Source organism: Bufo bufo, chromosome 6 (genome assembly GCF_905171765.1).
Source record: "Bufo bufo chromosome 6, aBufBuf1.1, whole genome shotgun sequence".
NCBI lineage: Eukaryota > Metazoa > Chordata > Amphibia > Anura > Bufonidae > Bufo > Bufo bufo.
The window spans coordinates 300,181,591-300,195,982 of NC_053394.1; the positions used below are offsets into that span (position 1 = coordinate 300,181,591).

The 14,392-nt window shown below is 44.0% G+C and overlaps 1 protein-coding gene across 2 annotated transcripts in view; it reads right to left on the reverse strand.

Annotated features, from left to right (window-relative positions):
* Positions 1–13,074, reverse strand: part of THRA (thyroid hormone receptor alpha) — a 157,708-nt gene extending 144,634 nt beyond the window's left edge. For both annotated transcript variants that reach the window (XM_040434585.1, XM_040434587.1), the window contains exon 1: positions 12,806–13,074. The gene's annotated coding sequence lies outside the window, so the exon portion shown is untranslated. The remainder of the gene's footprint in view (positions 1–12,805) is intronic.
* Between the last annotated feature and the right edge of the window lie 1,318 nt (positions 13,075–14,392).

Sequence of the window (14,392 nt, forward strand, 5' to 3'; positions counted from 1 at the left end):
TTAGTTTAGAGGCACAGATGGATCTATAAAAGTTGGGTGATTTTTCTTGCATATTCATTGACATATTTGGCTTGATCTCATTATATATGTATGTATACTGAACTGGTTGTGATCATGGATGCTTATGATTGTATGTAGGACCAGGATTTGTTTAAATTTTGTTTCAATAGAATTTATATTATGCAAGAAAAAAAGACTGGTTGACAACAGGCAACTACTGTACATGGAAATAGTATGACCATGGCACAGTTTAACTCCTTGCATACTATTCATTGCTGGTTTAGAGAATTATGGAACTGAGTAAAATACTGTACAACAGGATTCAAGGTTGAGTTAAATATCAGGAAGTAAAAGGCTTTTAGGAGGCAACGGTGAATTGTTCGATTTGGAATGAAGGATATATGGCAATTACCGAAGAGGGAGTGCACACATTCATGCAGTGATCTTGAAACCATAAAGTCACAGGCAGGAACATTACTCTTCCATGGAATAACTCTGTTGTAACATTCAGCAATTTTCTGACTAGGTCAACACTGTTTTATCTGTGGGCCCAAAGGATACCTTGTCATAAACTAGGTGCATCCTCCGGCAGCCTGTGCCTAAAGTGAGATCAACGGCAGCTCAGAGTTGGCATACATTTCAGTATTTTTCTACGCCAGAAAATTGTCCTAGAAGAATCTAAATATGCCGATCCGCCAGACCTGCTCACTCCCACACGGAAGCCCCATTACCCAGGAAAGTGGCGAGGGTGTTGTAGAAACGTCACCTGCCCCTAAATTTAGGTGCAATGGCATTTAAGAAGTCACAAACACAAGGTGTGTCTGTCACGGTCCCGCCTGTGACAGGGACTAGAAGCTTGAGGAGACTGGCTGCAGGTGATTGACAGTCTCTTTGGTTTCATCTTTCTGTGTTGTTGCTGGGGATGACCACACCTCTTGTCTCAGGTGTAGCTTAAGTGGTCATCCCTTCTCCTCTATTTAGTCTGGCCACACTGGTAATGCTATGCGGTTCATAGCTTCTTGTTTGTGGAAGTCCTGGTGTTGGTTCTCTCTGAGTTCCTGCTCGTCCGCATACTTCTGGAAGTTAAGTGTATCTTCTTTGTTGTTTGTTGTTTTCCCCTATCTCCTGATATTAGGCCTAAGGGGGTCTCCTATTCCTTCATCTGGGGAGAAATAGGCCATCCGTGTCCTGACACTATCTGCAGGATCCTGTTAGGATGAGAAACATTCCTACCATCAAGGTCTGTTCATACTGAAAGCAGTCAGGGATCGGCGTAGGGACTCACTAGGTGTGACCTTTTCCCTTTCCATAGGTTCCAGGCCTAACACCTTTTCCCTTCCCTTCTGTGTTCAGTGTGGAGTGTATTTACCACACTGCGCCGTGACAGTGTCGTGGGGAAAATGATACATTTCCCCCCACTGACAGGGAATTAGGATTATGAGCCCTTACACCGAGTGATGGTAAAATCTGTAACAGCGTTGCAGAATACATGTGATGTGAACTGGGCGTTAGGCCTGTATGACTGGCCTAGCCTGTATGTAAGAGTCATTAATTAGGGAAACATATTTTTGGAAACACTTGAACAGTGCAATACACCACACTTTGTTCTTGCAGTGAGGCTGGTTTGAAGTAGGATTAATACACAAACATCTGAATGTACTAAACCCAGTAGACAATATCCCCTCCACTGCTTCGTGACGACTAGCAAGCAAGCATGAAGACCTGTCATAATGTGCTTCTCAAACAGTAACCATGCAGCCCGAAATCATAAACCTGTAGTCTGTCACAAAGGCATAAGATGACACCTTCCTTTTGTCTATATCTAATGTGAGGAAGGACCAGATCATGCAGCAGACGGCACATAAACACACACACGAGAGAGCCTTTCTCTTGGGGGTAATTGGGTTCATCCTGCCTGTGTCTGTCATGTAAACTACCGGAGAGACCTCTGAGGCAGGACTCTCCAACAGGTTGAGTAGATGTTCTGACTAGGCATTATGCATAAACCCACTAGCAGGGGAAAGAAATGGAGTCTTTCCATAGTAAGCAATCAGGTGCCTCCTTTTCAGTTCTTGAAATATTCCAGGGCAGCTGCGCCTCTTTTTTGCCTTTATAGGATACTCATTGGGCCAAAAAACTTCTAGTTAAGCAACTATGATTTAAAGCAGCCATTGCACTGCCAAAAGATGGTAGGAGAAGTTCTAAAAATACCCTTTTCATCTTATCAGGGCAAGTAGAAAACTGATGGCCCACATAGGGCAAAAAAAAGACACAAGGACCAAAAACTGATCCTTCACAGACATCTTCACTGATGAAACATTGTCTTCGACATGGTCAGGTTTAACGCGGTCACTATCCTTGTTGGTCTGAGCACCAGACTTCTGTCACGTAAGGTAATAATAACTGATTTGTAATTTGTTGCATCATTACAGCGAAAATATTTAGTATGCATTTATGCTAAAGTCACAATTTGACCAGATCAAAGAGAAACTAACACACTTTTCCCCCCATAAGTGAAGGAAAATTGGCAGTGCATCTTAGAATCCAAATGCTAATGACCACTTCCATTATGGCGCAAGGAGCGGTGAGGGAAGTGTCACCCTCCCTGTTCTTCTTCTGGGCTACGTTCTGCACTTTGTTCTGTGCACGCAGGCACGCACTATGAACTGATGCTGTGCGACGTCAGGTCAGTAGAAGCCAAGAATTGAGTGAGTGGCAGCGCTATTAAGCAAGGTAAGGTTTTTTTTTGTTAACCCCTGATCTGAGGTCTGATGGGTCTCCGATCTGAGGCTGATGGGGTCTGATCTGAGGCTGAAGAGGGGGTTGATGAAGCTTGGAGGTCTGATTTTGGGGTCTGATGAAGAACAGAGGTCTGACTTGTAAGGCCCAATACGGGATCTGATGAAAAATATTTTTTTTCCTATTTTCCTCCTCCAAATCCTTATAGTCCGACCGATGTGTCTTAGAGCTTATTCATATGGCCGTTGTGGTTCCGTTCCGTGCATTGTGGACCGCAATTTGCGGGCCCCAATTCACGGGCAACATCGGTGCGGCGGCCAGGACGGATCGAGACCCATTCAACTTGAATGGGTCCGTGATCCGTCCGCACCACAAAAAAATAGAGTAAGTTCTATTTTTTTGCGGTGCGGAAGCATGAACACAAACACCATGGAAGCACTCCATAGAGCTTCCGTGGGGTTCCGATCCATGCTTCCGCTCCGCATCTCCGTAATTGCGGACCCATTCAAGTGAATGGGTCCGCATAAGTGTGCAATACGGCCACGGAACCACAACGGCCGTGTGAACAAGCCCTAATAGTCCAAAAATATGGTACTAATGATAAGAGAACAGTTGGAGCTATGGTGACCACAGCTCCATAATCAGATACCTTTATTATACTTTTTACATTTAGTCAACAGCAAACAATGTCTAGTCTTGTTTGTGCAAAGCAATCTACACTCCAGTAACCCCTTAGGGACCAAGGCCACTCTTTTTGTTAAGGCTACTTTCACACTGGCGTTTGGTGCTGATCCGTCATGGATCTGCACAAACGCATCCATAAAATAAATTATTTATTTATATATATTATTAATAATTTACATACATTATTGTTTGATATTGTTTACTTTTTACTATGTTATAATCGTGTGAAAACACACACAACTTTTTTGGCGCTGTTTCTCATGCATTTTCAGCTCCAAAAACCGCCTCTAAATAGCCTCCTACTCACTACAATGGGAGGCAGAACTGAAAAAACGAGCATGGAAAAAAGAAACAGCATGCTCTATTTTGGAGTGGAACCCACTGAAATGAATGGGACACTGAAAAAAACACACCAAAATGCGCATAAAATCAGCATACTACATAACTTTTTTACTTCATTTTTACTTTTTTCTTTTTTAAGCCTTTTTTATTTTGACTTTAAAATAGTTTATTGGCACATTTTCTGTACTGTTTGGACAGATACAGCCCCAAGAGCCTTTGTCAAAAAAGTATCTCTCTTGATTGTACCACTAAAGGAGCTCACCTACTCTGTCCTTCCTCCGTGCCTTGTAGATTGTAAGCCCTCGCGGGCAGGGTCTTCTCTCCTTCTGTACCGGTTTGTCTCGTTCATGCTTATTGCATTTGTTTAGTATTATGTATGTATACCCCTTTTCATATGTATAATAAATAATAATTACTACTGGGATCACAGTTTTCCCTTATCCCACCAATTGCAGTGAATGTGCAATAGTGTATTACACACTCAATCCCCCAGTGACCACGTGGGCAAACTCAGTGTTGTTGGCACCTATCAGACTACATTCTTCAAAGCAGGAATTATAATGGCAGTGATCTGAGAGGTAACTGTGGGTAACACTGACTCTTTCTTGCACAAGGTTCTCTGTGGTCAGTAACCATGTTACTAGCAGTGGTTTGTCAAGCTGTAGCCAAACACAGCTCTATAGCAGTATTGGCACAGATTATACTTAACATTTACTAGTATCACAGTCCTCCAAAAATGCATCAGAGATCAGTATTCCATATATAAATAACATGTACAGTGCGAGCAGGAGGGCAGCCGTGGAGACATTCTCCAACAACTGGGTATAATCTTATAAGGAGTTTAGAAATCCTTCCTGTTCAGTGCTGACAAAGCATATGCCCATTATGACATTCACAGTACCACCCACCAGTTAAGGCTACTTTCACACTCGCGTTTGGTGCAGATTCGTCATGGATCTGCACAGACGGATCCGTTCAGATAATACAAACGTCTGCATCCGTTCAGAACGGATCCCTTTGTATTATCTTTAACATAGCCAAGACGGATCCGTCTTGAACACCATTGAAAGTCAATAGAGGACGGATCCGTTTTCTATTGTGCCAGATTGTGTCATAGAAAACGGATCTGTCCCCATTGACTTACATTGTATGTCAGAACGGATCAGTTTGGCTCAGTTTTGTCAGACGGACACCAAAACATGTCCGCCTCCAAAGCGGAACGGAGACGGAACGGAGGCAAACTGATGCATTCTGAGCGGATCCTTTTCCATTCAGAATGCATTAGGGCAAAACTGATCCATTTTGGACCACTTGTGAACGGATCTCACAAATGGAAAGCTAATACGCCAGTGTGAAAGTAGCCTAAAATGTGTGCTTCAAACAAAGCATACATTAGTGTAAAATCACACTATGAGCACATTAAGCACTTTTTTGCTTAAATATAGATTATGACATGGAAAATTAAAAATAGCATCAAAAATTCTTTAAAAATATGTTAGGCCATTTTCTGATGACACATTCCTTTTAAAATGACCTATACTCTGAGTACAGATAGTTAGTGGTGCCATGCCACACAAAGCGAAGCAATGTAGAGGGCTGGGTCGTAAAGTTCTGTGCACATTGCACATAAACATAAACTAATACAGTTATGGCAGAAAAAGGGCAAATACCTATTTAACTTGCTCTTTTAACATCGGTCTTATATTTTTTTAAATCAGCATTTTAAAAATACTAAATAAACATCTTGTATGTATTCCATCCCAAACAGAAGTGAACGATTTCTTAAAGGGGTTGTCTGAGTTATTTTTTTTTGTTCTTTGTATGTATCTAACTAGGCAAGTGTAAGGACTTTACAGTTCACTTACTTTATCTCCAGCTGCTGCTTTCTCAGATTTCACTGAGGGTCACATGACCCGCTTCTCTCCCTGCTTTTTTGATGTTTGGTGCACAAGCCTGAGAAATGAGATATAAGTCTGTACACCAGACGTCACTATGCTGACTCAGGGCTGAAGGCTTTACTGAGTAGCTGCATGCAGTGAAGAGATAAATGCTGGGCACAGGAGCTGACAGAGGAGTTCTACAGAACATTGCACAAGAACAGGTAGGGGGAAGATCCTGTGTGTATCAGCAGTGTCATTATACAGCTGGGACCTGTAGTCCTACACATACAACATGCTGCTGAGTCTCCCATCAGGCAGACATGTCACTCAAGGCAGCACTTGGGCCAGAAGAGAACCAGGGAAATGAGAAAATCGATATTTTTTGTCAAAAACTTGCTTAGCTTAGTTATATATTGCTGACCATCACATTTACAGCACTATATATTTTTTTTTTCATAACTCAGACAACCCCTTTAACTCCATGGCACTTTAAAATATATTTTATTTGAATACCCAGTATTCTAAGTATGTGGAGAGGTTAATGCTATCATCTTTAGTAGTCTATGGTAGTTGAGTCATTAATATTTGATATCCTGGTGGTCTAGACTAAAGCTTGCTTTCCTTGGTGGCCTAGGATAGCAGAGAAGGTTAATATTTGGCTACCTAGTGGTCTAGTATAACACCCACTTCAAGGAAGGGAGACGTGAGGTGGTTTACTCCCCTCACAGGCTCCAGTGATGGGTCCTGCTATGCCATCCAATTCAGCCTACCTTACTAGCCTGCACTGAAACACATGTGCTGGACAGGGGGGACAGACCCTTCTATGATGGGAAAGCCCACTTAATGAGGCCGATTTAAGGGCTCTTTCACACACATGGCCAGATATTGTTCTTGCTAAAAAAAAAAAAAAGTAACACACTCATATATAGGAATTAAAGAATTATGAAAAACATATACCGTAGCTAGAGGTACACTTTAAAATCAATTAGTGCTATCTTTTCTTCAATATCATATGGTATCAAAACATAGTAATATGGCATAACTGTAAAGCATTTCATGTAAATGTACAAGCAAGGTAGGTATGAGTTAAAGGGGTTATTCAAGATTAAGTCATCAGTATCTGATCGGTGGAGGTCCGACACCCGGGATCCCCTCTGGGCAGCTGTTTGAGAAGGCACCGGCACTCCTTTGAGTGCCGCTGTCTTCTCCGTGCTTACCAAGCACAGCGCTGTACATTGCATGGGGCTGTATATCGCTCTCAGCCCCATAGAAGTGAATGGGGCTGAGCGGCGCTATCACTCACAGCCGCTATACAATGTGCTTGGTAAGCTGAAACGCTCACAGGAGCGCCGATGCCCTCTCAAACAGTTATTTGGCAGGAGTCCTGGAAAACACCTTTAAGGTAGATAGGCACGATATCTGGACAGGCACACGCACTGACTTTCCACATCAAGCCACTTTCTTTTCAGGCCAAGGTAAAATCTAATTTATAACACAAATGAATGATTACGACTTCCCTGCGAGATAATGGACCTCTGAAGAAAAGGCATTCTTCCAACAGAATTGCTGCATTAACCCAGTCACATGGCTTAGTCTCTTACTACAGCGGGCCATACAGGGAAACTATTTTTGGAGGGTCTGAAAAGATTAAATACTATGAAACTATTGAAATAACTGACAAGGAGCCATGCGACTCAGCCTTAAATTCTGATTCTTTACAGTGGGCTGAAGTTTTTATGGTTACCGAACTGGCCATCAGTTGATCAACATGGTGGAAAATATTTTCCAGAGAGATTTATTTAGATATTGCAAATAGTGTTTTGAAGTGTCCACTGTAGTAATATGGGCAAATCTTTTTGGAACAGCTGTTGGTCTAGCGCTTGTTTGGCCCATTGCTCCTGACCTCCCAATAAACATGCACACTCAGTTAAGGCTACTGTGGCGAAACCAACCTCGCCACTGGGTTTTGGAGGGGCCTGGCTACTAGCCTCTTGCCCCAGGATTATGGGCCCTCTCATCAGCCAGGCCTCATTTGTTCACAAAGGACTTGGACTAACTTGAACTCCTGGTCTAATTCGTGCCATTTTGGGATGTTAAATGTCTGTGTATTGAAAAGGGTGGGACATTGTATACGTGGAGTAGGGAGGTCTGTTCCATTGTCTCTCTGTGTGTATTGGCGATGTCCTTTGTCCTGAGAGATAATTGAATTACTTCTCGGTTGTCTCTAGGACAGAGGATATTGTGTATTCGCCTGCCTGTGATGATTGCATCAACCCAGTGTGAGGTAATTCTATCACAGGCAGAGGGGAGGATTTTGTGTGGGAGTGTCTGAGTTTATTGTACGTGGTTATTGGCTGTTTTTACAAAACCCTGTGGGTGGTAACCTTGTTGGAAGATGTGTATAAAATGCTTGTGTGTTAAAATAAAGAGAGTTCCTGTTTTTATACCTTCATGAAGTTTTGGCTCATGTTTGGGGAATGGGATAACTACTACACTCTTGGGGATTGCTATATCACAATACTCCCTCGAGTATAAGCTCTTGTAAGAGCTTGTTCCTGGTTCCTGTCTCTGCATTTAGGAGAGGTTCACCCACTGGAGCCTGGAGCCTTGTCGTAGGTCCAGGGTGGGTAGGAGACGGCGAGACCTCCACCAGGCTTCGGCGGTTCGTGGGGTCTGCAGTGCTGACGGTGTCAAGTGGAGTGCTTGGAGTACTCTGGAAGCACTAGGAGCACCTATCAACGGAGGTACCCGGTCGGGGTGCTAGGCGTTCCGTTACAGCTACTTTCACACTGGCGTTTTTGGCTTTCCGTTTGTGAGATCCATTCAGGGCTCTAACAAGCGGTCCAAAACGCTTCAGTTTTGCCCTAATGCATTCTGAATGGATAAGGATCCGCTCAGAATGCATCAGTTTGCCTCTGTTCAGTCTCCATTCCGCTCTGGAGGAGGACACCAAAACGCTGCTTGCAGCATTTTGCTGTCCGCCTGACGAAGCTGAGCCAAACGGATCCATCCTGGCACACAATGTAAGTCAATGGGGACGGATCCGTTTTCTCTAACACAATCTGGCACAATAGAAAACGGATCCGTCCCCCATTGACTTTCAATGGTGTTCAAGACGGATCCGTCCAGGCTATAGAAGACATAATACAACCGGATACGTTCATGACGGATGCATGTGGTTGTATTATTGTAACGGAAGCGTTTTTTTCAGATCCATGACGGATCCACAAAAAACGCTAGTGTGAAAGTAGCCTAAGTAACATAAAGGCATGTTAAAATCTAACAGCCCAATCCTTCTTTCCCCCAACATATGCAGTTGAGGGAGCTGGGAGACTCCCGTGCACATTAGATGGTTGGCTGGTCCTGCTCAAAATGGCTATGCTCGCAGACATACATTTACATTTTGGCGTAAATAGGTCTTACATTTTGTCGTACGCCATTTGTGCAGTAAAATTTTCAACTTTTCAAAAGTGGTGAGAATAGGGGGCATGGTGGAGCAGGGAAGCGGGCGGGCTGACAGGACTGCCTCATTTATCATTCTCCACAGCGGTCTTTTGGCGTGGAAAATGGCTTAAATCTACATCAGCAAGAGGGCTGCTGTAGAGTTAAGCCTGTTGCATGGCCTGCTGGATGAAACGCCAAATTTATGTAGAGGCACGCTCCTCTACACAACTTTGGCGCTTCCACCGGCAGCACAGAGAGACTTGAGAACGGCGTGGAAAACATCTTAATAAATGTTCCCCTTAAGTGTGTATGATGGTGAATGCACATAAATGAGATTTTATTTTAAAACACCGCTCTGCTTTGGGAAAACTGCACATTGTTGAAACTACAGCCAGCACTAACCATTTTTTACCAAATGACATTAAAAGTTGCATAAAAACACATTTGTTTTTATATTTCTTACCAGAAAGGTGTCTCTTAGGCTACTTTCACACTCGCGTTTGGTGCGGATCCGTCATGGATCTGCACAGACGGATCCGTTCAGATAATATAAACATCTGCATCCGTTTAGAACGGATCCGTTTGTATTATCTTTAACATAGCCAAAACGGATCCGTCTTGAACACCATTGAAAGTCAATAGAATTACGGATCAGTTTTCTATTGTGCCAGATTGTGTCAGAGAAAACGGATCCGTCCCCATTGTCTTACATTCTGTGCCAGGACGGATCCGTTCAGATAATATAAACATCTGCATCCGTTTAGAACGGATCCATTTGTATTATCTTTAACATAGCCAAAACGGATCCGTCTTGAACACCATTGAAAGTCAATAGAATTACGGATCAGTTTTCTATTGTGCCAGATTGTGTCAGAGAAAACGGATCCGTCCCCATTGACTTACATTGTGTGTCAGGACGGATCCGTTTGGCTCATTTTCGTCAGATGGACACCAAAACGCTGCAAGCAACGTTTTGTGTCCACCTCCAAAGCAGAATGGAGGCTGAACGGAGGCAAACTGATGCATTCTGAGCGGATCCTTTTCCATTCAGAATGCATTAGGGCAAAACTGATCCGTTTTGGACCGCTTGTGAGAGCCCTGAACGGATCTCACAAATGGAAACCAAAACGCCAGTGTGAAAGTAGCCTTATATACAGAGAAATGCCATACCATAAGAAGTATGAAAATGGCTTTAAAGCCTCTTTACTCAGTTGACTTGTATAGGAAATCAAAGGTTATATCACATTAGTCTCACATTAACGCATTGAAATGGAAAGCAGTGACCTCAAGCGTGATAAAAAATAACAGATTTCCTTAAAAAAAAGTTACCTGGCCAAAACTTCCCTGTCCCCTCAACAAAAATATTGAAACCTTGACAGAATGGAGGCAACTGAAACAATTGTTAACAATTGTTATTTTTAGGTAAAAATAATGTAACAAACTGTAGTAGGTTAAGACAGACGTGAAGATGGACTAAATGTTGTTTTTCTAGACATGGCACAGTTTGTGTGTTTACTTTTCCTTTTATTCCTAGCTTTTTTAAGGGAAGAAAACCACTGATAATAAGAAAAAATCTTTTGCACTAAAACGTGATTATTATTTTTTTTGCTGCCCCTTTTGGTTCATTTTTTAACTACACTGAATCCCCCTGGCGCTAACAAGGTCTTACATCAAAACTGGTACTACAAAAAGACTTGCTCAGTCTATAATGGGCAGCATGGCGGCTCAGTGGTTAGCGCTGGGGTCCTAAGTTCGAATCCGATCAGGGACAACATCTGCATGGAGTTTTTTATGTTCTCCCTGTGTTTGGGCGGGTTTCCTGCAACCCGGCCAAATTGGTTTACTATGAAATTGACCTTAGTGAGCGTTGTGTGTTGGGGTTAAGAAGAACCTAAGTGGCGACCACACAACTATCTCTGAGCTTTGTCATTGTCATAATAATTCACATTACGGCCTGCGTACCCTGCTGCACACAGGCCCAGACAGACTTCTATAAGCCACCATAGTACGCTGGATGAATTATGGGTGCATTGAGGTGTCAGCAGTACACGGAAGAAATCATTTTTAGAGAGTAAAAAGTTTCACACCTTAGGACGGCACATTCAGTCCTGTATGGCCGTGAGTGTCACATGTGTATAGACACCCAACGTTCCAGCACCGCTAATATCACACACCACAAGATATTGTTTCCGATTCAGCCTCTCTTTTGGGACTATCTGGGACCTCGAGGCACTTTCTCCCTGTGCCAGAAAAATCCACACCCCCTTCTCTGAACACAACACGCAAATCACGACAGCTGCCTGCATGACGGCGTGCCAACACCACTTCAAAGATCCCCTACAGGACAAACTAAGACGCAGGGAGAAGAAGACCAGCTACGCAATAAAAAAACTGACCTACCCGAGAGACGACAAACAAAGAAAGCCAAAGACGCATGTATATATGGAGATCTATAGGCGCCGAGGAACACGTGATAATATGACGGCTCTTGCTGCCTGCTCAACTCTACAGCATAAACATGGCCACGGAACTAGAAAAAAAAAAAAAAGGCAAACGTAGAAATAAAATGTGCAAAAATCACCAGTACACCAACTCATATAAAAAACACAATACTCAAAAGAACGGCATGGTTAAAATGGATGACACAAGGACGGCATTGAGGGGGTGTCACTGGGAGAAAGCAAGTCTGACACACGCCACTGCTGAAAAAACCAAGCTCTGGCATGGAGGCCTAAAGCTTGCATAATAGTAGTTAAAACAACATATGGCAATGCTAGCCCGTTCTGACACCGGGAAATGGGGTATCCTGGAGGAGGAACCCTCCTTTTCATCAAATACAGAGATTTAGGCACGTGATGGCTTTAAATGACATTAAAGAACACGACATTAAAGAGTCAATATTTTCACATTCATTTCATCAGATTATGGGATCTGATTAGTCGCACCGTGCCCTTTAAACGTGGCGCACAAACACCAATGACTGTTGCTGAAGTTGTCGCCGATGCTAAAACTATAGGGACAGAGGCAGTGGGGACTGTGCAGCTGTTAATAAAGATCAAGTCGATTAAAAAAAAAAAAAAAAACAACGTAGTTCTGCAGCCGTCCCTTCTATCGCCAGCGCCACTCACAAATAGTGCACCAGTCTGCGGTGGGTGCCTTATTGCCAGTGGACATGGCCTATGCACTGTCAGCATTCACAGGGAGTTAACCACTTCTCTGCCCCAACCTGACGCAGCCTTGAACAACCTTGCTGAAACTGCACACAGTCAACATACAGAGGCAGGCCTTGCGTGTGCATGTACGGAGATTATGGCGCTACACGACAAGCGTCAAATGCTCGAAGCAAAGTGACACCCCAAATATAACCCCCCCCCCCCCCCCCCCCCATATATAAAACAAGATCTAAACAGGGGAATGAAGTCTGTAAGGTGGGAGGGGAGGAAGCCCCATAAAATGTTGCAGCCCCCTCCTACAAGCCCCCTCATAAACTCAGTCTGGAAATATTCTTATAGGGGTGGCTGTTTATGATTAGGGTCATAATAACTGGGGGGAGGCCAAGGCACTGAGCTAGCCACCATGACTCACACCCCTTCTTGCACTACGCACAGGCCTTTCTTTCCAGCGGCAGAAGGGTTAAACAGGTAGAGCTAGAGAGACACGACCTTATTCCAGTAAACATACAAAGACCCCATGTGCAAGTCTGCATGGTCACTCACCTCTCTGCACGACCCAGATCCCCCTCTTCTGTGAGACTCCAGGGAACCAGAAAAATGAGGTGTGTGCAAATAGTACTGTCAGGGAGAGGGGTCCAGGGGTCTTGCTCCCCTAATTCTGCCCCTAGACAAACCCAAGGTCTTGCGCAGAAAGCAAGTTGCAGTCTGAGAATCCCAGTATCATAAGCTTAAGTTTCTTTTTAGAAGGGGTGGGGGGTTTATTCCTGTCTGTGTCTCTCTTTCTTCTCTTCCCTCCGTGTGTCAGGAATACAGGCAGAGAGGAAAGGGGAAAAAAATCGAGTTCTACTCAGCTCCTCCCTCTCTATCTGTGGATCATATACAGTATGGCTGCTAGGCAGCACCCCCTGGAGGACGCAGCGTGTATAGCACCTCCACTTTCTGAAGAGTGCTAGCTGTGTGCTCTAAACGTGTGGCGCACACTCCCTTGGTTGTACCCTCTGTGACCATACCTACCTGGTGGATGCAGCAAGAGCGCAATGTAGAAATTCAGCTCTAGCCGTAGACATATCAATGATAAATACAGAAAAATACCGGGCTATAACAAAAAAAAATAAAAAGTATTATTCACTCAGATTATGTCCACATGGATAAGATATAGGCCTGTTGTCCACGAACGTAAGGGATCCGTGCCCTGTGCTGCGGACCGCAAATTGCGGTCCGCAGTGCACGGGCACCGACCGCGGGGCGCTGCCGCATGCGGATCGCCGACCCATTCACTTGAATGGGGTCCGCAATCCGTCCGTTCCGCAAAAAGATAGTGCTTCCGTGGAGTTCCAATCCGTGCTTCCGTTCCTCACCGCATCTCCAGATTTGCGGTGACCCGTGTATTGCGAAACCGCGGTATGCGGTCCGCAGCACGGGCATGGAGCCCTTACGTTCGTGGGCAAGAGTCCTAACTCTAAACTCCAAATTAGATCCTGAGTAGTCATGGCCTCATCAATCACAGTGCATTATTTAGGATTTTTGCAACACATCTCAACATCCCGGTGACCACAAGTTTCTACATAATCATCCGCGCTCATCACACTCAGGCCTCTTTCACACTACCGGGTTTTTTTTCTGTTTCGTGGGCCGTTTTTTGCTTTCCGTATACGGAACCATTCATTTCAATGGTTCCGCAAAAAAAAAACCGAATGTACTCCGTATGCATTCCGTTTCCGTATCTCCGTTTTTCCGTTCCGTTGAAAGATAGAACATGTCCTATTATTGCCCGTAAAAAACGGAACACATACGGAAATGCATCCGTATGTCTTCCGTATCCGTTCTGTTTTTGCGGAACCATCTATTGAAAATGTTATGCCCAGCCCAATTTTTTCTATGTAATTACTGTATATGCCATACGGAAAAACGGAACGGAAAAACGGAACGGAAACAGAAACACAACAGAAACAAAAAAACAGAACAACGGATCAGTGAAAAACGGACCGCAAAACACTGAAATAGCCATACAGTAGTGTGAAAGAGGCCTCACTAAGGCTTAGTTCACACGGGCGAGTATTCCGCGCGGGTGCAATGCGGGAGGTGAACGCATTGCACCCGCACTGAATCTGGACCCATTCATTTCTATGG